Below are 24,890 nucleotides of genomic sequence, written 5' to 3'. Positions count from 1 at the left end.
TTTGAAATTTTTTTAAAAAAAATTTAGTTATAGTTGGACACAATATCTTTATTTTGTTTATTTATTTTTATGTGGTGTTGAGGATTGAACCCAATGTCTCACACCTGAGGGGCAAGAGCTCCACCACTGAGCTACAACCTCAGCCTGAGGTTGTGATTTTTAATGTTGGTCAGTGGAAATTGACCCAGAACACTGAAAAACAGAAGATGGTGCTTATCTCAAAGAATGCTACTCCTAAAGATCTCCAGATAAGAACTAGCTGCTTGTCTCGGGCCTTGCCATTTTACCTGAACCAGTGACCACCAGACTACAGATCTGTAGTGATGTTAATGCATGTAGGTAGATATCTACAACAAGAGATTGTAGACTAAAAAGATGCCAACATCTCAAGATTTGCTTTGCTCAGAAAACCAAGGCTTTTCCAAATGACCAATGCCTAATGTCACAGAATCATGTGTGTCAAAAAATGATCTAGTGGCTGGAGATGCAGCTCAGTGGTAGAGCTTTTGACTGTCACACAGTGGGGCCCCGAGTTTGATCCATAGCACCGGGAAAAATCCATAACAGAGTAGACTATGTGATTGTAATATACTTAGTGAAAACAACTGACATAGTTTCAGGTTCTATAACCAGCCTTCAGAAATGATCACTTTAAAAGTCTTGTTACAGTATTGAAAAGAATAACCCCCAATATATGCAAGAACTATTAAAGATTTCTCCCTTTTCCAACTATATCATGTGGAAGGCCAGATTCTCTTCAAATGCTTCAAAGTAGTACCAGAAGCAGATGTAGGAAGTCAGCTGACTTCTGTTAAACAGGCTTCCAAGAATTATAGGAAAGCCACTCTTCTAAACATCATTAACACATGTGGGTTTATACTTTTTATCTTAAATGAACTGATACACTCTTGAAACTTTTCAGTTTCTAATACTATAAGCATTGATAGATTTGACCCACATAAACAAATCAGTAAGTTTTAAAACTATAAAAGGGCCTGAATCCAAAATGTTTGAGAACAACTGGTCTGCAATATGGAACTTAATATTCCTTCAAGCCTCTGCAAACATATTTTTAATAAAAAGCTGTTGAGGAATCTCCATATTGCTTTCCTGATTAGTGGCACCAATTTGCAGTCCCACCAGCAATGTATGAGTAAGTGTGCCTTTCCCCTCATGTCCTCAATAAAACTTATTGTTGTTTGTATTATTACAAGCTGCCATTCTGACTGGAATGAGATGAAATATTAGATTAGTTTTGATTTACATTTCTCTAATTGCTAGAGATGTTGAACTTTTTTTTATATATTTGTTGATTGATTGTATATCATCTTCTGAGAAGTTCTGTTCATTTCCTTGGCCCATTTTTTGATTGGGTTATTTGCTTTTTGTGTGTGTGTGTGTGTGTGTGTGTGTGTGTTAAGTTTTTGAGTTCTTTATATATCCTAGAAATTAGTGCTCTGATGTCCATGTGGTAAAAATTTACTTCCATTCTGTAGGCTCTCTCTGTACCTCACTGATTGTTTCTTTTGCTGAGAAAAAGCTTTTGAGTTTGAATCCATCCCATTTATTTAATCTTTTTTAAATTAGTTACACATGACAGTACAATGATCTTGACATGTCATACATTTGAATTATATGGGACATAATTTCTCATTTTTTTGAGTGTGCATGTTGCAGAATTACATTGGTCATGCAGTCACGTATATACCTACAGCAATAATAATAATAATTTTATTCTTAAAAATTAAATTTATTCTTAATTTTATTTCTTGTGCTATAGGAGTCTTGTTAAGAAATTGGGACCTAATCTGGCATGATGAAGATTTAGGCCTACTTTTTCTTCTAATAAGCACAAGGTCTCTGGTCTAATTCCTAGGTCCTTCATCCATTTTGAGCTGAGTTTTGTGCATGGTGAGAGATAGGGGCTTAATTTCATTTTGTTGCATATGGATTTCCAGTTTTCCTAGCACCATTTGTTAAAGAGGCTATCTTTTCTCCAATATATGTTTTTGGCACCTTTGTCTAGTATGAGATAACTGTATTTTGTGGGTTGGTCTCTGTGTCTCTGTACCATTGGTCTACAAGTCTAATTTGGTGCCAATACCATGCTTTTTTGGTTACTATTGCTCTGTAGTATAGTTTAAAGTCTGGTATAGTGATGTCACCTGCTTCACTGTTCTATCCAACTCCTTGGTTTATACCCAAAGGACTTAAAATCAGCATACTACAGTGACACATCCACATCAATGTGTATAGCAGCACAATTAGCAATAGCTAAATTGTACAACCAATCTAGATGCCCTTCAGTAGATAAATGGATAAAGAAACTATGGTATATATATATATATATATATATATATATATATATATATATATATATATATATATATATATACACAGTGGAATATTACTCATCATTAAAAGAGAATAAAACCATGACATTTTCAGGTAAATGGATGGAGTTGGAGAATATCATTCTACAGGAAAAAAGCCAATCCTAAAAAACCAAAGTCTGAATGTTTTCTCTGATATGTGGATGCTGATCCAGAATGGAGGTCGGGGGGAGCATGGAAGGAACGGAGGAACTTTAGATAGGGCAAAGGGGAGGGAGGGAAAGGGAGGGTACATGGGGATAGGAAAGATGGTAGAATGAGATGGACATCATTACATTAAGTACATGTATGAAGACACAATGGTGTGACACTACTTTGTGTACAACCAGAAACATGAAAAAAATTGTACTCTATATGTGTACTATGAATTGAAATGCACTCTGCTGTCATGTGTAACAAATTAGATTGAATGAATTAATTACAAGAGCTGTCAAATCTTTCTATCTATCTATCTATGTATATATATGTATTATACCTATATATACACAGAGAAATAGATGGGCAGATGATTGGTTAATAGATGCTCTTTTGTATAGGGTGATTCTACCATTCTAACATCATCAGGAATAATATTTATCTTTCCACAGCTTCCATGAAGTGAAAGATTACATCCAGGACTACTTGTCCCTATTAGAGAAGAAAGCATTCATCATTAAAGATAAGACTGAACCCTATATGCTCTTCATCAACTGCCTGGAAGTAAGCCAGCTGCCACTTTGGTGCTTTTCTTCTACAAACTCTCTGAACCATATGGTTTACACAGTGCAGAGTTTCTGAAAACTGAAAAAATGCAGCTTTATTCAGTACAATTAATAGATGCTTCTTTTCCATGTGAAAAAAGAAAGAAGTTTCAAAGACTTTGCTCTGCTCTTAGATGTCACACACAGAGTCACGATTCACTTGGTGATATTTCCATCACTGCGTGTCTGATGTTGGGCTTGTGAGATCCTCACCTAGCATCTGAAAATGTCTGATGTTTGCACAGTAGTGAAATCCCCTACAGAGGCATTTTTTGAAGGTGTCCCTGTTATTAAGCAGTGTATAGAGTACAAATGAAATGCTAAATGAAAAAAGCCAATCCTAAAAAACCAAAGTCTGAATGTTTTCTCTGATATGTGGATGCTGATCCAGAATGGAGTTCTGGGGGAGCATGGAAGGAATGGAGGAACTTTAGATAGGGCAAAGGGGAGGGAGTCATGTGCATGTGTGTGCAAAGCAGAAGAAACCACAGCCTGGATGAGTACACCACAGGGTTAGCAATGGTCATCCCCACCTGGCGAGATCCTGAATCCTTTTTATTTTTATTGTCTTCATATTTTTATTCCCAAAACTTGTATAATGCATATTATAAAAAATAGATTATACACATTTTTTCCTTATCAGTTTGCTTTTCCTGGTTGTTTTCTATAATTTTAGAAGGTTGGGGAGTTGCCTGTTGAAAAGCATAATATTCTTTTCTTTCTTGTTCTTTGCTCCTTAGGATTCAATTCAGGAGAAGACCAGTGCTTACTACACAAGGAGTGAACTCGACTGCCTGAGGGAGGAAGGCCATTTCCTACAGACTTGCTCCTCAGGGAGACAAGGCCAAGGACCTGCCACTACAATGTCTGTTGAGTACCTTCAGGAGGTGGCCAGGACCCGCTTGTGTCTCGACAGGGCTTCTGATCTCCTTTTGGAGCTTCAGGAGGGCTCAGGCAGGTCTTCTTTACCTTGGAGAAATTAGCTACAAGTTCAGAAGAACAGGAACTCTCCTTAGGGTCTTGCTGGCCCTTACCATGTTCCACTGTTCTGGATGTTTTTTTACTGAGTTCCCCAGAAGTAGACTCTTAGTCCCCAGTCACTGACTAGCTTTCTCCTTGCACTGTCAGAGCTGGCTGTGGAGGAGCAGTACTACCTGCAATGTGTCGAGCAGTTCTGCACCCAGGCAGGGAATGACTGGCACCGCGTGTACCTGGTCTGGAGGCTCGCGAGCCTGCGAGGGATGGAATTTGTGCAGAGCCTCTCCAGGCAGGGCCATCGATGCCAGTGGGTGTTTCCCAAGGGAGTCATTGCACAGCAGGTGAGACGCAGGTCCCTGGCAGAGCAGGAAAGCTGTGGGAACCACTCCTCACTCTCCCTTCCCTCATAATAGGCAGGACACAGGCAGGCATCTGGCCCTTGGTCTCTGCTTCAGGGTGGGTTTAGGCCACCTGCCATAGAGCAAAGGTAGGTATGGGCATGTTTGTGCGTGCACATTTGTGTGTGTTTCTGGTTTGTAGTTCACCTGCATTTTATTGAGGCTTAATTTGTAATTGAATTCTACACAGGAAAAGTGAATGAATGTTTCTTTTAATATTTGCTTCCAGAAAAATAAAAGGTTACTCAGCTTGCAAGCTGTGTCTTGTGCTCTCTGCCAGGCAGAGGTGGGTAAGAATTGAGAGACAGTGCAATGAGTTTGGCTTTCAGGCTTCTCCATTCCCAGTGCTCAGAAATTGTTAAGTTCTTAGTGTCCTGGGGTTAAAAAATGGCACTGAAACTCTTGGCATCTTTAAGATGACTATCTGGGACTCAAAAATGACATGTTTTTGTCACTTTGCTTGGTGTGTTGCTGTGTGTAGAAAAAGCAAGAAGCTCCAGGGTCAGCCTCCCTTCTCCCCAGGCTCTCCATCCCTGTGGAGGCCATGATCCTGAAGACCTCCAGGATTGTCATGGCTGGAACTCACAGGGAGTTCCAGCTGAGTTGCCTCTCACCTCCAACTGTGTCTGCTGGTTTTCTTTGCCTATGGAAAAGGGTCTTTGCAGAACACCCTACCCTGCCCCACCATGACTAACCTTCTTCTCCTGGGCTGCAGAAGGACCACATGGGCCAGATGGACCAATACCTGGTGCATGGGGATGAATACAAGGCACTTCGTGATGCAGTGGGCAAATCCATGCTTGAGTGCAAGGCCTCCGGCCTCGAGACTGCTCTGATGGTAGGATGGGCTCGCAGCTTCTCCCCGATTCCAGGTGGTATCCCTCACACCTGCATCTTCCCTGTCAAAAGATGCAGATGTGATGGAGAAGGTCTCTGAACAGCCCCAAGAGTGACACTAATGCCAGAAGGCAGATGCCTATTGTCTTCATATCAAGTAAGAGATATTAACAATTAGCAAAATCCATTGCTATGTAGATTCGTAGTACACATACACACTATGTGTCTATTTTGATGTGATACAGGGTTTTAGGGTTCTAATCATTTAAAAAATATTTTGAGTTGTAGAGAAACACAATACCTTAATTAATTAATTTTTTATGTGGTTCTGAGGATTGAACCCAGTGCCTCACATATACTAGGCAAGCATTCTACCACTGAGCTACAACCCCAGCCCCAGGATTCTAATCTTTAAATTGTTCTGATCTTGCATCTTTTTTGAGTCCCTGTTTATCCTTGCCTTACACCAGGATGAGGATGTAGAAAATCCTGTCTCTTCTCAGGACACATTTCTAAGACCAGTGAAGTAGTCACAGGAGAACAGGTGCTGACTTCTGCTTCTCCATCATGACTGCCTGTGCACTGAGGTTAACCTGAGCTTGTCTCATGACCTTGTAGCCCCAGTCATGTGCATGGAGGCCCCTGGTGCATAGCCTAGGGAAGGTTGCTCTGGGTAGTGCTGTATCTTCTGAATATTTGCTCCACACCCCACCCACAGTCCTTTGAGAGCCCCAGAGCTCAACAGGCAGTCTACCTGCTGCTAGTGCTATTCCGAGAAGTGGCTGCTCTCCACTGGTCCCACAACGCAGACCTCCGCCCTAAGCCAGAGGTGAGTGACACATTGGGGCTTTCATTCAGTCTCATGATTGGGAAGGACTTTCTAAGCACAGAACTCACAAATTTTATTTCCTATTTAGGGTAATAGGAATTATGACTTTCCATAATTTTCTACGTAGGGTAGAGGGTGTACCCTTGTTATGTGGAAGAATTATTTTGTTTGATCCAAACCTTATAGACTCAGGAATCTTACTTAATGTTTACCAAAACAGAGTATTGAGATCTGTACTGAAGAATGTGGTTGCTGTGTTCTGCATGAAAATTCTCTTTTCTGAAGCATTTTCCCTCCATTGGTGATCATTTAACTATGTTTACCTGGATATTTGATGTGTACTCAGTATCGTAATGTGTTATTTTCAAAGAGGAAACCCTAAATTCACAGTATTCCTTTTTGAAATATCCTAACATGAAAAACGTCTTTTGTGCCAGCAATGCGAGGCTGTGAGCAGGTTCATTGAAAACAGCAGGATCCTGTCTCCTCCGGGAGTCAGGCCTTTCGCAGCATCCCTCGTGGCCAACACTCTGCCTTTGCTGAGCACGGGCCCTGGTGCCAACAGTCTTGAAAGAACAGTGACAGAAATGGCCATTCATACTGCGGCTGTCCTTCTGTGTGGACAGAGTGAAGTCTTGGTGCCCCTGAGGAACTTAGCTTTCTCTCCCGCCAGCATGTCGGTAAGCTGCATGATGATAACTTTGATTTTACAGTGAAACTTCAATGTATTTTTTCATGTTGAGACCTGGCCGGTGGCTGTGGGAATTCTCAAACCTGTCCACCTTTTAGATTCTCTGCCCTTTGCCAGTTCACACAGAGCTGTTGTTCATCCTCTGTAAACAGCTCTCGAGCTGAGAAGAAACTTTCTCACTCTATGCCTCTTGCTGGGCTGCAGCTCAGAGGCCCTCTCAGCAGGGCCATTTCTGCTCTTGGTCTTTCAGAATGCTTTTCTTCCAACAATGCCTGAAGACCTGCTGGCTCAAGCCCAGAAGTGGGAGGGTCTGGAAGGCATCCAATGGTACAGTGAATACTAGTGTATGGGGAGGGGTCGCACTCTTCTCAGCTTGTAAGGTCAGCCCGCAGCCATGCCATACCTGAGGTTGGACCTGGGCTTCACTAGGTTCTGCTGAAAGCCCATGTTACCTGCCTCCTCCTGCCTTTGGCTTGAGGGCCACAGACTTAACTGGCTAGGTGACCAAATAATTTCCCTGTGTAGTCATGGGATAAAAGCCATTGGACTACAATGGTGCTCTCTAGAAATGTCACTTGGAAGAAGGGAGGCCTGGAGACCACACTGAGGCTCATTCAAAGGCCAGTCACAATCCAGAGGTTTTTGACCCAGAGAGAGCTTCCTGCAGTCTAGACCTGGGAGACAGCCACATAACCCATGACTTTATATGAGTTGTGCTGTTGCCTTAAGTAAATACTCTTCTATAACTAGTTTTTAAAGTTGTTCTGAAACATGCTTTTGCCAAAAAAGTAAAAACCTAAGAGAATAGAAAGATATACAGTGCTAGCCCTGCTGCCACCAAGTTACCCCTGGTTTGTGTCTGGAATCCAACTTCTCTCTGCTGTGTAAACCAAATTCAGACTATTTTCATGGGTGATATGTGTTCACTGAGCTCCAGGAACATGCAAGTAATTCAGCCGATGGCATGGCTCGAGGCTTCTGGTGAGGTGCTTAGGACATGGGCTCTGCGTCCTGTTGGTCAGGGCCAGAGAGGAGGGCAGCAACTTCCCCTTCCCACATTTGGTAATTTGATGGAGACTTGCTAGCTAACATGTGTCCTGTTGTTCTCTGAACAGTTTGTCCCAATGGTCATCCGTGCACTGTAGGACAGGTGAGTCTTGGTGTTTGGGGGAGGTTCAAAATGTGCATTCCCATGTGGGGTGGGGGGGGGACAGACTTGGGAATAAGGGTCTTAATCTTCTGGGAGGCACAGGTGCATTCTGAGGACTACTCAGTGTGTTCCAACTGAGTCTCATTTAGAGACACCAAGGACATGATTCTTTCCTGCAGATCGGCTGTGCATTGTAGGATATTTAGCAGCAGACCTAGCCTCAGCTCACTGGGTGCCAGTAGCAGTACTCCCTAGCCCAGTGTGATGCCCAAGATTGTCTGCAGGCATCACCCAAGTCTCCTGGGATGCCGTAATGCTGCTGGCTGGGAGCACTGTAGATTGGCTCAGCCACACAGACCCTCAGCTGGATCACTAGCCAGAGAGAAATGTGGGCTGAATACCAGAGAACAGGAGAGGACAAGAAAGACTCATGGCTAATGAGCCCTGGGGGACAAGCAGATGCTGCTCATCTGGGACTCTGGGGCATCTCCCTGGTTATTCACAACACCTGCACTTGCTGAGCAACAGGCTGCTGGATTAGACCTATGCATGCTTCTCCATAAAGTGAATAGGAGACAGGGATGGAGCCTGAATCCCACTTGCTTCCTTGTCTGTGAAGTGAAATAGGAACAGATTCTAGGGCCCCTCTTAGTGCTGAGTACTGTGGTCTGAAGGCCTGTAGCTGGAGGGGCCTGGTATGGCTGTGATTCACAGCATGCAGTGGGATGCCATTTGACTTGAAAACCTGGGCCCATCAGTGATGGCAAATCTTATGGTTGGGTTTCTGTTTTTGTCCAGTGGGTATTAGGAGGTCTATTTGGAAGCTATTAATACCATAATTCCTGGTGTTAGATAATGAAGCTCTAGAGGCTGGCATGCTAGTCACAGGGATGAAGGAGGCAGTGAATATGAGAAAGGAAGATGGGGCTGTACACACTTGTCACTCTACATGGGAGTAAAAAACCTTATCTTGGAAAAATAAAGCCACCTTTGCTCATGGACGGCACACTTGATTAAGTGCCTACACTGTCCCCAGAGCTCCTGCTGCTTACTGATACACGCATGCACCAGATGCAGTCCGTGGCACACGCCACCTCCTATGCAAGGTGGCTTCTCCACATGTAGCAATGCTGGCTGCAGTGCTGACTGTGGGTCCCCTCTTTGTCCCAGTGTGGCAAGCCGATGGAGCTGAGTACCTGTGTTGACTGTGGTGCTGTAACTGGAGGTGTCGACCACAGACCTCACACCGGCTTCCAAAGCATCGGGTATGTGGGCTCAGCTTCTTTCCCTTGGAGCCTGGGGTTCCAGGCTGTCAGTTCCAGCAGATGAATCATACCAACTATAGGATCACTAACACCACAGCTGTACATCTGGACCTGTGTCAAGTTGGGGATCCACATCAAACACACCTGTAGTCATGTGGCACTGAAACTTTTTGGTTGTTGTTTTGCTTTGTTTTGTTTTTGTGGTGCTGGGGATGGAACCTGGGCCTCACACATGCTAGGCAAGTGCTTTGCCATTGGGCTGCCCCCCAGCCCTGTTTTTTCTCTTTTTTTTAATATGAGAAAAGTGAAAGATACATATAATCAGTCTTATCAAATACATCCATCCCTCCATATCTGCAGGGACTGTTCCCAGGACACTGCCCTCCACAGATACTCAGATTCAGATGTTCTGTTCTTTTATATGTCATGAAACAATCTTGTTTGTGACCTACAAATAGGTAGGTCACAAAGTTTTAATATTATTATTAAAAAATAATAAAAATTATTTTTAAAATATTTTTTCCTTTGGTACTGAGGATTGAGCATAGGGGTCACATCCCCATCCCCAGCCCATTTTTATCTTTTTTTTTTTTTTTTTAGAGACAGGGTCTTGATAAGTTGCTTAAGGTCTTGCTAAGTTGCTGAGGCTGAATTTTGAAACTGCAATTCTCCTGCCTTAGCCTACCAAGGCACTGGAATTACAGGTGTGCACTACTGTACCCGGCCTTCCATAGACTTTTAAAAAATTATCTCTAGGTTTCTTATTATACTCATGCAATGTAAATGCTACAAAAATATTCATTTATCATATTTTTAAGGAAATAGTAATAAGAAAAAAGCTGCTATTCAATATAGATGCAGTTATTTCTGAATATTTTTATTCCACAGTTGCTTGAATCCACAGGTGCAGAACTGCAGATACAGAAGGCCCAATGTACCAGATTCGGAAACCAGACAAAAATTTGACCTCCAGCTAGACACAGTACATTCCTATAATCCCAGCTACTTGGGAGGCAGGAGGACGAAAAGTTTGAAGCCAGCCTGGGAAACTTTGTGAGACCATCTCAAAATAAAAATAGAAAGGATAGGGGGCATAGTTCAGAGGTAGGGTGCTTTCTTAGCATATGTGAGGCCCCAGCTCAATTCCCAAAACTGAAAATATAAATAAAAATAAAAATCTGATCTCACAGTCCTGTGCTTGATTCTAAGATAAGTGTGGCTGTCAGTGTTCCCTTAAGATGAAAGGCAGGACTTTCTACCATTATCATACATCTGGCTATTCTGTTACAAAATTTAAAATTGTCTAGCCTGTTATCTCCATAAAACATCAATGTCGTTAAATCTCAAAAAATTTTTGCCAGACTTTGTATCTCAGTTTTTGATTTGGGGATATTGAGAATAACGTGGACAAACCCCATGAGGATGCAAAAATGCTCCAAACTTGCTGTCCTGATACAGGTGTTGGCCTCCATCCTGACACCCTGCACTAATGGCCACATTAATGATCTGTAATGATCAGATCATAAAGTCTACTTGGCCCACTGCAGCCACTTAACACTGGGAATGTTGCAGGGTTTGGCCAGTCAGCAGGGTGGGCCTAAAGAGAAGGAATTGAAGGCAGGTGGTCTAGGCTTGGAATAACCGGTACTTTTAGAGTTTTCTTCAAAACTGGAAACCTAGCTGAGTGTGGTGGTGCACACCTATAATCCCAGTGACTCAGTAGGCTGAGGCAGGATAATCAAAGCCCGCTTCAGCAACTTAGCAAGGCTGTCTCAAAATAAAAACTAAAAAAGTGGAGTTTGAGAATGTAGCTCAGTGGTTGAGCCCCTGGGTTCAATCCCCAATACCCAAAACAAAAAGAAAACAAAACAAAACAAACAAACAAACAAACAAACAAAAAAAACTGGGAACATAGTCATTAAGATGTGAGACCCTGGCTGAGGAGAAACAGACATCTCCAGTCTTCACCCTGTTTCCTCTCATCCTTTCCAGAGCCAGCACAGATAGAACCAAGACTGGCCATGTGCTGGGCCACCCGCAACCCAGAGATGTCATAGTGGTGTCTGACCGAGACCTGTCCCCAGTCGTCTTCATTCTCATCCGGCTACTCACTCATCTAGCTATGCTTTTGGGAGCCACACAAAATCCTCAGGTATAAGATGCTACCGCTAGACTCTCTTATGTTGCCATAGGAAGAACCTGCTGTGTTTGCAGTCAATCCTTTTGTCTACAAAGTCCTAGACACCTAGGGATTTTACCTAGTCCACAGGGTAATACAAAAGTCATAGATCCTACTTTTTCCACTGTGACATATGATGCAATGGGGTAACTGTTCATCAGATTATGGAAAATCCTCTTCATTTTTTAATTTTAAAATCTGTTTTAACTGACACAAAGCAATTACACATACAGTGTGACATCTTAGCACGTGTATGCAAGGTGTAATAATCAGCTCATAAAGTCTACCTGGGCATGAGGAGGTGGTAGGACCCTGTCACCCCCTCATGGTGGTGGCTATTTGAGGTGCAGGGAAGCATTCCCTGCTGCACCAGGATGACATCAGAGCCAGCAGTCCCTGGCTCCAATCACCTGCCTCCCTTCCTCTGCTGCCTGCATCATGAGATGCAGGTGATTCCAGCTGCTGCCTGAGAGCACCCTGACCTCACCTAGAAACCACCTTCTCCCCAGTGCAGGTGCTTTGCTCCCTTGGCCTCTCACTGTGTCCTCTACACACAGATCCCACTGCACATCTTGTTTTCTTGCTCTCTCAGGCTGTGATAAACATCATCAAGCCTCCAGTGAGTGACCCAAAAATATTCCTGCAGCAGCACATCCGGAGAGACTTGGAGCAGTTAACAAAGATGCTGGGGAAGAGTGCTGACGAGATCACCCATGTGGTCCACCTCATGCTGCGCTGCCTTCTCAAAGAGCAGCACCTACTCCCTGACTGGAATAAGCAAGGGATGTGGGCTGGGCATAACTGCCAAGAGGCCAGGCTCCCTCAGCTCCTGGTGAATGGCATGATAGGAGTGGGAGCAAGCGCTCTGCTCTCCTTGCGGGGGCTGGAGGGGCTGCTGCACTCCTCCACATATCACCTGCCTGGCGGGGGCTTGCAGCACTGATACCTGTTGCTTGTTCATGCAGCATTAACCTGTACCCTGAGACCACATGGCACCCCACCAGGTGATATGTGTTCCACTTCTGTTTTCCAGAGATGTCACACTTGTACCCTGACTTAATATGTGCATGTCCACATTACATGAACAAAGGAGGCTGCAGAACACTGTCTGCCAAGCTAACTCTTCTACTCTTAAACATTAAAACCATGCCAAAAGCAAAGGTCTGTGTGAGGGGACTCTGTAAGTGGTTATCTGAATGGCATTAGGAGGGATTTCAGTTTCTTTTGGCTTACCTGCAAAAATCTTTTAAAATGACCATTGCAGAACAATGTTATTTAAAAGCATACAGATAATACAATAGCAATGAAAAGTCTGTTCCCACAACCAAAGAATCCCTTTCCCTTCAGGGATACCTTTGCCAGAAACCAACATTAACATGTGCTTCCTATTTTATCAAGACTGATTTTGCCGAATGCCTCTTGTTCTGGTGTGGTTTCCACAGCACACGGACTCGGGAGTCCAACAGGCAGCAGTGAGGTAGCTCTGAGTAGGTGTTAGCATCTCTGTGTCCCTAGGCTTTTGAGTTCATGTCCTGTCCCTAACCATTTGTTTAGAATACCTTTAAGACCACAGCTTTGGGTTGGAAGGTTGTCAGAGGCTCAAGTATCTTCACAAGGTCTGGAGGCTGGTGTTGGCAGTACCTGGCTAACTTAGGAAGTTATCACCTCAAAAGGAAGACTATCTTTATTAACATTATTCAGTGTTTTCTGTATGGAGATTGCCATTTTTTGTTTGTTGGATAACATACACACATTTTGGTTTTCTTTGTAGGGCATTTAAATTTTGACGCAAAATTGTCAACCAAAGGACAGAGAAACAATTGGGAAAAACATGTTGAAGCTCTTCTTCTACCTGAACTGGAGGTAACTGTTGAGTGGTGACTACTCCTTAGCCCTGTGTCCAGGAGGGGGTCCCATTGATCTGTAGAGCACTGCTGGCCCACTGTCCTCAGGAAGGTCATTAGCAAAATCATGCATCCAGTGTGTGCAGGCAGATTCCTAAAGAGCCACTGTGGGGCCATGAGCTGCCCGATTGTCTGTGGCAATGTCTCACTTGCAGAATGCTATATCATTTCTTTATCCAGCATCTAGATAAGACCCTGCTGACTGTGAGCATGCTCATCAGCCAGGATGAGCGCATCAGCTCTAGCCCTGTGGCCAAAATCATATATGGTGACCCTGCAAGCTTCTTGCCCCAGCTGCCCCAGAAAAGTGTGGTTCATTGCTCAAAGATTTGGAGCTGCAGGAAGAAGATCACAGTCGAGTACCTCCAGCATGTCGTGGAGCAAAAGAACGGCAAGGAGGTGGTGCCCGTGCTCTGGCAGTTTCTACAGAAGGTGTGTCTTTCATGGGCTGCCCCCTTTTCCTGGAATACTTCTGCTGAGGACTGGGAGGCTCTGTGCCTGGGTTCAAAGTCATCATTCCTAGAGGCAGAACCCTAACCAACCCCATCAGCACTGTGATTCTGAATGCAAGACCTGTAGCAGCAGTCTCAGGAGAGCACAAAGGTCTTAAAACATCTGCTGAAGTCACAGGTATAATATGCACATGAGTGGGATTAGTGGTGATCAGTAAGGAACTTGAAGGCCAGGAGGGACCACCCTGGTCACTCAACTGTGACACCTTGTCTTCATCCCCAGAAGTTGAACAGGTGGTTACCAGCAAGTACCTGGTGAACAGTCAAGAATACACACTAAAACCAAACCAGAGCCCTCCCTGTGCCCTTCAGGCAGGAGGCAGCATGCTGAATGATGGGGCTGTAGGATCTGCCAGGCCCAGAAACCATCCGCAGCTTTTATCCACTTGAGCTTTCCTGGGCCACAGCAGAAGTTCTCACCACCTCCCTCATGGACCAGTACCATGGCAGGGAGCAGAATGATTTGGAAATATTTGGTGCTCACACTAGAAAGAATTTTATGGTAGTGTTGTGATCTCTTTTTAAGACACAGTGTCATTTGACTGAGGATGCTGGATCCTGGATCTTCAGAACAAAATCCAGGAATCACACCAGCTACCATTGCCCCAGGCCTTGGTCTTTCCTTCCAGCAGCATCACACCCAACAGTGGGCCCAAGAGTCAGTTTTTAAAACTTTTTTCCAAATTATTTACTTTTATAAATTCATTAGTTATACACATTAATGGGAATTGATGTGATATTGCCGTGTATGCCTATAGCATGCACTGATCTTGTCTTTGTGTCTGGCTTCACTTAAAATAACATCCTCCAGTTCTATCCATTTTTCTGAAAATGATAGGAGTTCATTCTTCCTACAGCTAAAATCATATTCTATTATGTATATAAACCACATCTTTATCCATTCATCTGCTGATGGGCTTCTAGGCTGATTCCATGTCTTAGCTATTGTAAATGGTGCCACATAAACATGGGTGTGCAGTACCTCTTTGAAACGCTAATTTTCTTTCAAGTGGGATAGTTGAGTCACATGGTAGGTTTTTCTTAGTTTGAGGAACCTCCATACTATTCTCCATTATGAGGTACTAATTACATTTCCACTAGTAGTATATTAAATTTCGTTTTTCTCTTCATCTTTGTGAGCATTTGTTATTTTATGTTTGGGTTCATTTATTTTTTTAGGGTGGGATACTAGTGGCAATTGAACCCAGGGCCTTCTTGGGCTTGCTAGGCAAGAAATGCTCTACTACTGAGCTAAGTCCCCATCCCTAGCTCCCCCCAATATGACAAAGTCTCACTAAGTTGCCCAGACTGGCCTAGAACTTGCTGAGGCTGGCCTTGAACTTGTGATCTTCCTGCCTCAGGCTCCTGATTAGTTGGTATTACAGATACCACCATGCCTATCTTATTTTTTATAACAGCCATTCTAACTGTGGTGGTATAGCATCTCATTATAGTTTTGATTTGCAATTCCTTGATGGCTACTGATATTGAGCATTTTTTCATATATTTGTTAAACACTTGTATTTATTCTTTTAAGAAGTGTCTATTCAGATCATTTGCTTATTTTTAAATTGGATTGCTTTGATATTTTTGTTGTTAAATTTTTTGAGTTATATACTCAGGGTATTTACCAGCTGTCAGGTAAAGGTGGTTTTGGGGTCCTATCCAGAAAACCATTGCCTGTGCCAATGTCTTGGGGTGTTTCCTCTATTTTTCTGCTGACAGCTTCAGAGGTCAAGTCTTACATCTGGGTCTTTGGTCATCTAGAGTTGATTCTTGTCAAATTGAGGGATGGTGGCCCAGCTCAGCCCTTGAGGAAGCTTTTCATTGGAGGAGGGAGGGGACTTGGTCCTGTTCATCCTACATTGGTTGCGTGCAGGACATGTCTAACATATTGAAAACCCTCCACTTGGTGAGAGGATGGGCTTCCCCTTTCCCATTTGCAAGTTTCAGGGTATAATCATGTAAAACAACCCACTGACCACATAAACCACACAGAAAGTCCCCGCCTGCCCCAAAATCTATACACCTCATGTTGTTTCTCAGTTAAATAGAGAAAGTGTTACTGAGCTGCTTTCCCTTCTCCAGGAGGCAGAACTAAGACTGGTGAAATTCTTACCTGAGATTTTGGCCCTGCAAAGGGATCTAGTGAAACGATTCCAGAATGTTCCAGAAGATGAATACGGTTCCATCAGGAATTTTATTAGCAGTCACAGTTCAGGTATGACTGCTGTCTGCTCCAACAAAAGATCAGGACCATCCATGTGTCGTGGTTCAAAAGGATCATTCAGGTTGGGGCATGAGGGTGGGGCTCAGATGCTAAGCTAGAACATGAGGCAAACGATGCCAAATTCCAGAGACATGCCTTGAGCCACTGCTGTGACTAGAAAGTCCTCACCTTCTCCAGCTCTCACACAACCTCAAACTTGAAATGTGGCATGCTACTGAACGTGAAGAAGGTACAGGGTCAGGTTCTTGGGAGCACACCTTGTGGTTTCTTGTCAGGGTAGTGGTAGGGGTTGTTTCTATGGGGCTCTTACCAAGTGTTGTGTTCAACAGAGGGGCTGAGGCAGCTATTCCACAACAGGATCACCATCTTCCTGTCCACGTGGAATGCACTGAGGCGGTCACTGGAGACCAATGGTAAGTGTCCTCCTCCATGTGGCTCTGCCAGCACCCTGCTGTGTGTGTGGCAATTGCAACCTATTGATGGAGGTGCCTGGGATACATGAATCAACCTCCAAAGTAATCCTCAGTCCTCCTGAATCTATAAATATGGAATCACAATAGAGTTGAGAGCACTTGAAACTTAACAGCCAGGGACCAGCTCTATGGAAATGGCTGCCCATGGCTGCCCTCCTCCTCCCCTGCCTCCAGGCTGTGACCCAAATGCCTGGAGCAGAATCCCTCCGCTTAGGAATGATCCTGTCTTTTAAAGGTGAAATCAAGTTACCTAAAGACTACTGCAGCTCTGACTTGGATCTGGACACAGATTTTGAGGTCATCCTACCCCGGCGTCGGGGCTTGGGTCTCTGCTCAACTGCGTTAGTCAGCTACTTGATTAACCTTCACAATGAAATCATCCACATGGTGGAGAAGTTCTCCAAGGAAAACAACAGGTACTAAAGAAGCCCATCATCCCTGCCACCAGGTTTGGCTGCAGACTCTGCCAGCAACAGCTCTTGTCACCACTCTCTCAGGCTTCCTCAACAAAGCCCCGTGTTTGCACATGGTTTTCACATGCTCACACTACGAAGGCAGAAGCAGGAGCATATGTACCAAAGCCTTAGGCCCCATACACCTGCTCTGGACCTCAAGAATTGTATCTTGTGTCCCTCAGCTATTCCGTGGATGCCTCAGAGGTCACTGACCTGCATGTTATCAGTTACGAAGTGGAGCAAGACCTGATTTCACTGATTATCTCCAACTGCCAGTATCAAGTGGAGCAAGGTGGGGAGACGTTGCAGGAGTTTGACCTGGACAAGATCCAGCGGCAGATTAGCAGCCGCTTCCTCCAGGGAAAGCCCCGGCTAACCCTCAAGGTACGCTGGGCCCTCTGTCAATGATTTGCTTGTGTCAGTCAGCCCTGTGGGTTTCAGGGTAAACAGACTTAAGTGACACCCAGGCTCTCGTCTGGGTTATCTCCTCCCCACTGGTGGTCTGTGGTTCCTATGCCTTCTTTGGGCTGGGAAGTGTCCCCAGCTCTCTTCTGTATCACCATCACCATCTGCACCTGTCCCCCAGGGCATCCTCAAGTCTCAGTGGACTGGGTTTCCACTACAGTTAATGGTACCACCAAGAAAACCCCTCACTGCTGCCACCCCTTCAGTTGCATATGTAGTTGGTACCCAGAAACCACTGTGCAGACCTCCCCATTCCGTCATCCTCTAACTGCCATGGCCGTGGCTTCACGTCAGAGTATTTAGCCTTTGGTCCAGCTGCCCGGTGCCAGCAGCACCACTTCATCTTAGTTTCCTACCAGAATGCCACACCACCATGTAGGAAGTATCAGTACAGGCACCCCTGGAAAGGGGAAGTCAGGAACCCCCACCCCCAGCCAGTCCACAGTGTATAGACAGCATTACATGGCCTCCACCACACTCCCCCATCTGTCACAGAGGCCCTGTCACCTGACCCCAGCTCGACCTTCCAGCTGTCTCCAGGCCCTTCCTTTCTTACTGCATCAAACCCTGTGACCTGCCTTCTGACTCCCTGAGTATAATGGCACTTCCACACTGTCCCTTCCAGTGGCTGCCCTCATCCTTCCAGGTCCAGTCAGGTGTTATACTAGGATGTATTTATTCCCTCATGCCTGCAATTAGGCTGTCAGTGGCTTAAGCCCAAAGCCATTTTTAATTCATCCTGAGAGTGGCTGCCTTGTGCACAGTCTCTGCTCAGTGTCGCAAGATAGATCACAAATGTGCACATTCCCATTCCTGTTCCTCCAGCGCTCTTCCTCTCTTGTGGTCGGCAGATACACTGTTCTACAGGGCAATATCCGCAAGGCCACTGTAGCCAGGCTGGATTTCTTGTGTTACTATGTCAAAAGAGTGGGGGTGGAACAGAGTCATCAGGAGACAACAAAGCTACATTCCTTGCCCAGGAATATACTGTCCAGTTTGGTACTTAGTCACTGAGTCACTGTTGAAGAATATATCTGTCATCAGATGGAAACCTCCACTATAGATTTAATTTCCAAAAACTTTTTTTTTTTTCTTTCTCACCTTAGGGAATACCCATGCTGGTATACAGACATGATTGGAACTTTGAACATCTCTTTATGGACATCAAGAACAAAATGGCACAGGTGGTCATAATAAACCCTCACTTGCAGGGTGGTTTCATTCACATATACAAGGACAGTCCAGTCCCATCTGGTGTATGCTGTGAGCACCAGGCTCTCTGGCTCTCTAAGGACCCCAGGAGCTCCTTAAGAGCCAAGTGCTTTCTGGAGAAGGAAGCGGGATGACCAATCACCAAACTTTCTTTGAGTATAGACCAACCAACTGGGGGTTGTTTTCTTAATGATGATGTCATGATCATGGTGCTACAAGTTGAGAACTCACTTCTTCCTGCTCCTTAGGTTCTGCTACTGACAGATGGAGAAGCTGTTGTGCCTTTCCATGTACTCATGGGTCATGTGGTGGATTCAGTTAGCTCGGGCCCATTTCTGTGCAAAGTCTGAAACGCTGCTACACTCAGCATCAGCTCAAGCACAAGCATCAGTTCTTACCACAAGTGCTGAATAGCTGGTCTTGCTGGCAGCTCACAGTTAGGCTCTTAACAAGTAGGAGAAATAATAGCCTGACCCAAGCCTCTGTCCTCCTTTTGGTTTCAGTGCCTTCTCCCCAATTCGGCCATGGGTGCCATCAGTGGACAGCTTCAGTCCTACAGCGATGTCTGTGAAGCCCTGTCTGTTATAGAGGTCACTCTGGGCTTTCTAGGCACAGTTGGTGGGGATCCAAATATGCATCTGAATGTGTATGTCCAAGACATCCTGCGAATGGGTGACCAAATGACTCCAGTTTTAAAGGTGGGTCCCATATGCCTTTCAAGGAGAATCAGCATCATCTCATCTTAATTTCCTGCCAGAATGCCACCAAACAGGGAGCATCAATACAGGCACCCCTGGAAAGGGGCAGTCACGAACCCCACCCCTAGCCAGTCCATAAAATAGCAGCACACACTGGGGAGAGGAGAGGAAGGGACACTCAGTGCTGACCACCTAGTAGAGTGGGATGCACAAGTGACTGAGGACACTGGCTACCTGTACGCTGCATGATGCTCTCAGACACTCCGCTGCTGCAGGAGTGGGAGACTCATGTGTTTGCAAGATGAGACAGGTAGACTCTTGGATGGAACAGAGGTGGCCTCAAGACAGGAAATGGAGGAAACAGGGAGGAGTGCCCTGGGTTAGCCCCCAGAGTCCTTGGTGTGCACCAAGGGAGGGTGTGAGCCTTTGCATTCTACTTGGGACTCTCTTCCTCTTCCAGGCCTTAAGCAGATGTCAGTTAAAACACGCCATTGCTCTCTGGCAGTTCCTCTCTGCTCATAAGTCCGAACAGCTACTGGGACTGAAGAAAGTGAGTCTGCCCTGCCTCTGCCCAGACTAAGGGAGATGCACCCTCTTCCCAGGCTTTGATGTTGCACTTGTTTATCTTTTTTAGGATCCCTTCAGGGAAATCAGTTCTAAGTACAAAGCAGACCTCAGCCCAGAAAGTGCTAAGCTCCTCAGCGCCTTCCTGAATTACACAGACCTGGATGTTTTCCTCCTAGAGCTTCATGAAATGATGGTGTTGAAACTAAGAAACACTCAGACCCAGGACAGCTTCAATCCTAAATGGAGGTATGGTGTGCATACCTGCTGGCAGGCAGGTGTGCAGAATGTTTGCTTTTTCCCACTGACGTGAAGGTAGTTCCACTTACAACAGGACCCTCTGTCTAACAAGTAGACCTAACTATGTCAAAGAGATAAACATTTTAGATTAGGTAGAAAAAGCTACACCAATGTGTGAAATCTAAGATATTCAAAACTATCTTAATTTTACATGTGTGTCAATCTAATGGCCAAAAAATTGTATCTTATTTTCACTTGTTTCCCCACCTACTTGTGTCGTTGGGCACAGTTTTAAATTTATCACCACTTTAATCATCCTCTGAATTATCTCTTGGTAGCTTTTGGTTATTGGACAGGGCAGTTGATCTCTTTTTTCCTTTTGGTACCAGGAACTGAACTCATGGGTGCTTAACTACTGAGCTGTATCCTCAGCTCTTTATTTTTTGAGATAAGACCTCATTATTGTTGAGGCTGACCTCAACTCTGCAATCCTCCTGCCTCAGCTTCCTTAGATGCTGGGATTATAGGCATATGCCACCACACCCAACCAGTTTCTCTTTCTTAATGATTTTTAAAAGATCTTTGTATAGAACAGATTAATCTGATGTACACATTACAAATGCATTAGAAGTCAATTGATGGGATTTTTTCATAAAGTCGCTGTGGGGCCAGGTTCAGTGGTACATGCCTGCAATCCCAGGAGCTCTAGAGGCTGAATCAGGAGGATCGTGAGTTCAAAGCCACCCTCAGCAACTTAGTGAGGCCCTAAGCAACTCAGCAAGGTCCTATCTCTAAATAGAATATTAAAAAGGACTAAGGTTGTGGCTCAATGGCTAAGCACCCCTGGGTTCAATCCTCAGTTACCCCCCCCCCCAAAAAAAAAAGCCACCATGGGGACATACACTAAAGGCCTTCCTTATCACATCGCAGGGTGCTAAAATATCCTCATGTTTTCTCCTGCTGCTTTTATAGTTCTATGTTGCACATTTCTTTCATTAGTTCACTTTTATATGTGGTATGAGGCAGGCATTTCACTTCACTTGGTTTTCTGGATGGACAGTCAGACTAAACTTGCTATTTCTGATCTCAGACCATATGGCACATGCCTGTGAACAATTAAATTATCCTTCCTAGAGAATTTACAACCTTTGGTAAGATAAACCATTCGAGGGAACACCTGCCTTTTCTGAATGGCAAAGCTTTGTTTCTGATGCAGCCAGACAGGCCCGTCAGTGGAGTGCCTGAAGTGGCCTAGCTGAGCATCATGGAGGAAGCTCCATCCTCTAGAAGCCTTGAGCCTGGGACTCCAGGTCTAGCTCAGGAACTTGGTAGCTGGCTGACCTTAAGCTGACCCTCAGTATTTCCCATCTTATTTAGCACCTCAGTCCTGTCAATGCCTGGAAAGAGTGAGAGCTGATAGGCTCCTGATGCTCTAAACACTATCTCTTGTGCTTGATTTTATAGCCTGAGGGACACTCTAATGAGTTACATGGAAACCAAAGAGAATGAAGTTCTTCTGGAAGTGGAATCCCAGTTCCCAGAAGACATACTGCTGTCCAACTGTGTCTCTGTGTGGAAAGTGGCAGCTACACGGAAACAGGACAGGCAAGCAAAATAGGATTCTCCACTCCATCTCTTGATGTGCTGCAGACACAGCTCTCCTCCCCTCCCCTCCACTGTGCCTCTGGGAGCACCTGGAAGGAAAGTGTTGCCACAGCACTGAATTCAAGGCCAGCATGTACTGTGCCAGCTGACAGCTTTTTTGAGAGTTAAGCTGTTTCTGGAATACATGCAGATGCCAGAACTTCCATGTCACATTATAAATACCAAGTGGTGAGAATGGCAGTTACTTGAAACTGGAAATCAACCACCATCCTGTGCATTCAAAGAGCAACAGGAAGAGTCACAATTGGGGTCACACCCAGCAATGACCTGTGTCGGGTCTGCAGCCTGTTCCTCCTGCTTCCTAATGTTGCCACACAGAGGCAGAATGTAGGGCTACTGGTCTTTTTTTTTTTTTCCCCCTATGCTATTCTGCATACGCAGAAGAGAATCTGGTTTTCTTCTTTTTCCCAGTCCCTTAAATTCTGAGTATTATACTCATATTTCTTGGGTTCCAAGATGTGAAAAAAGTACCACACTATTTTTGTCTTCTCACTAATGGAAAGCCAGGGTGTCCACACATGCCTTAATGCCACGAGAACAAAAGCCAACCCAGACCCCACTCTAAGTCACTGCCAGATGCCAAAGAGAGCCAACAACTCTGTGAAGAGCATGGGACTTGGGACACTGCTAGGGTTTTGGTTTCCTGTGAATAAAATGGAGTGGATTGACAGCCAAAGTGCCTTCCAGTTCTCATATCTTGAGATTCTAAAGAAAATTCAACAGCATCAGCATGGATCAGAGCAGGCTCTTGGCAATGCCATGGGGAGTTTCTGGTTGTCAGGTATTATTACACTACATAAGCATGCAATCTTGGTGTGATCTCAGCTTCCCTGAGTATGTGCATTCCTTTCTTTCAGTCTCAACCATACCATAAAAACTGAGTCTCAGAGAGAGTACAAAACCAGTTCCATTTCTGAAAAAGGGAAATTAACTTGCCTCGATCTTGTGCTGTGTTTTTCATTGTAAGTTTTGTCTCTTTTTGAAACCCACTTTGATGTCCTGGACCTCCGGATAAATTCCTTTTCTTCACAGCTCAGAACCTGTTTGCCGTAAGAGCCATCCACACATTGGCGCCCTGTTTTTCATGTACTTTAAAGATAGGGACCCAATCAACTTGAAATCAGGCCTGTGTACTTTTCAGCTACATAAATGCAAAATGGGGGCAAAGGGCACAGCTCAGTAGTAGAGTGCTTGCCTCATATTCACAAGGCCATGGGTTCAACCCACAGCACTGCAAAAACAAAACCAAAAAAAGGTAACCTGGCACAGGCCCTGTGCACACCTGCAAAGGTAGGTACAGAAGGAACACTACACTCCATTTCCATGTATCACTCTCACAGCGTCTGATGAAGGAAGTACAGTGACAGACCTCAGGTAGTAGCTCCTTTCACAACATGCACTTGCATTTAGTGAGCTGTGATGAACCTTCCAGACTATGTAGAGCCACCTCCTCCTCCCACCAGATGCCTGCCACCTGAGAGCAGAAGCACCTTGGCCTTAGATGCCTGGGAGTCAGGGTGCAGCTTGCCAGGGCCAGCAGGTGGCACTCAGACTCAACCTGTTCCTCACTGCCACACCTTCACAGGTAGAATCAGGTGTCAAGTCCTTGATATAAAGACCCTTATTCTCCCGTTGGCCTGGGTATTTTTTCACTATTATAAATTGCTTCTAATTAAGATGTTTTATTTTGTATGCTATGCTTTCAAAGCCTTAACTGTCTTATCTAGCACAATTTACACAAAAATATACCAGGCTAGTACAAGTAAATGTCATTATACTTGTAATGCTGTTTTGATAAATGTGAGTTCTGCTGCTAAAGGATCCCTCTCTTTGGGAGCATGCTACTATATATGCCATGTAGACCTCAGTTAGACTGTGGGAATGGTTGTGGGTTTTTGTGGAAATGTCCTTGAAAGTATTCATGAAGTAGATGGTTCAGAAGTGAAGAGCACACTCTAGAATGTCAGATGGTAAACTTCCACTGGACGGAACAACAACAGAACAGCTTGTCCACAGTAGATAAAGCTTAAGTCTCAGTGGGGAAGGGGGGTGTCTTCTTCTTAAAGGGACACCACTGAAATAGCAAAGCCCCAGCTACTAAGAAGTAAGAATGAAAACTACCTAACTCAGTGAGGCAAACTATGCATGGAGAAGACATCCTGGTAACAGAAAATAAAGGCAGTGAAAGAAATAGAACTTCAAGTCTTTGCCCTCAAACCCTTTCCATACCATCTCTAATGCTTATGAAATTTTGCCACTTGTTAAGGGAGACAGACAGGGATTATTTCAGCTCTCCTAGATGTTAAGCTAATTTCAACTCAAAAACAACCTTCCACTGATAATCACTGTGATCAAAACATCAGTTCAAAGGGCCCAGCCAAACTTACCCATGTTCTGGCCTGCTCACGAGCACCAGTGTGCCAATGGAAAGCATCTCTGATGTGATGCCAGAAGCACCAAGTGAGGCTGCATGTCACAGTGCCAGCAGAGTGCTCCATGGGACAGCAGCCCTGAGGCCTGGAGCTGGGTACCAGCAATTGGCAGCAATTGGCACACACATCATGTTCTGTAATGTTCTGACCCCTTCAAGTTCACTAAGCCTATGCTTAGAATCCCAGGTTCAGTTGGAAAAACAAGCACAAGTGCTTTCTCCAGAGAGAAAATGCTAGCAAAACTCATACCTTCCCTATAGGGACATTGAGCCTGCTTCCTTCTCAGCTGGTGGAGTGCTTCAGAGAACCAACTGGGGAGGGCCCTGCACATGCAGCAGCCTCCTCTGCTCTGGAGGCTGCTTCTGCTTGGGGGCTCCACAGTCTGCAATGTGCTGCCTTTCCCTTCCCATGGCCCCACCAAGGTCAGTATTCCTTCCTCTTTAAGTCAGTAGCTGCAGAAGCATTTTCTCACTTCATTTTGAAGCTCATATTTCTTTCATTTAAAAAAACTATTCCTGAAGACTTAAAGTCTTAAGAAAGACTTAAATCATTTACTCAAAGAAGGGGCAAAAAGTCAGGA

The 24,890-nt window shown here is 44.6% G+C and overlaps 1 pseudogene; it reads left to right on the top strand.

Annotated features, from left to right (window-relative positions):
* Nucleotides 1-21,831, top strand: part of LOC143386112 (E3 ubiquitin-protein ligase RNF213-like) — a 104,299-nt pseudogene extending 82,468 nt beyond the window's left edge.
* The last annotated feature ends 3,059 nt before the right edge of the window (nucleotides 21,832-24,890 follow it).

Source organism: Callospermophilus lateralis, chromosome 17, assembly GCF_048772815.1.
Source record: "Callospermophilus lateralis isolate mCalLat2 chromosome 17, mCalLat2.hap1, whole genome shotgun sequence".
In the NCBI taxonomy this organism is placed as follows: Eukaryota; Metazoa; Chordata; class Mammalia; order Rodentia; family Sciuridae; genus Callospermophilus; species Callospermophilus lateralis.
The sequence above is the reverse complement of the archived record's forward strand: the minus strand, read 5'-3'. Positions and strand labels throughout refer to the sequence as shown.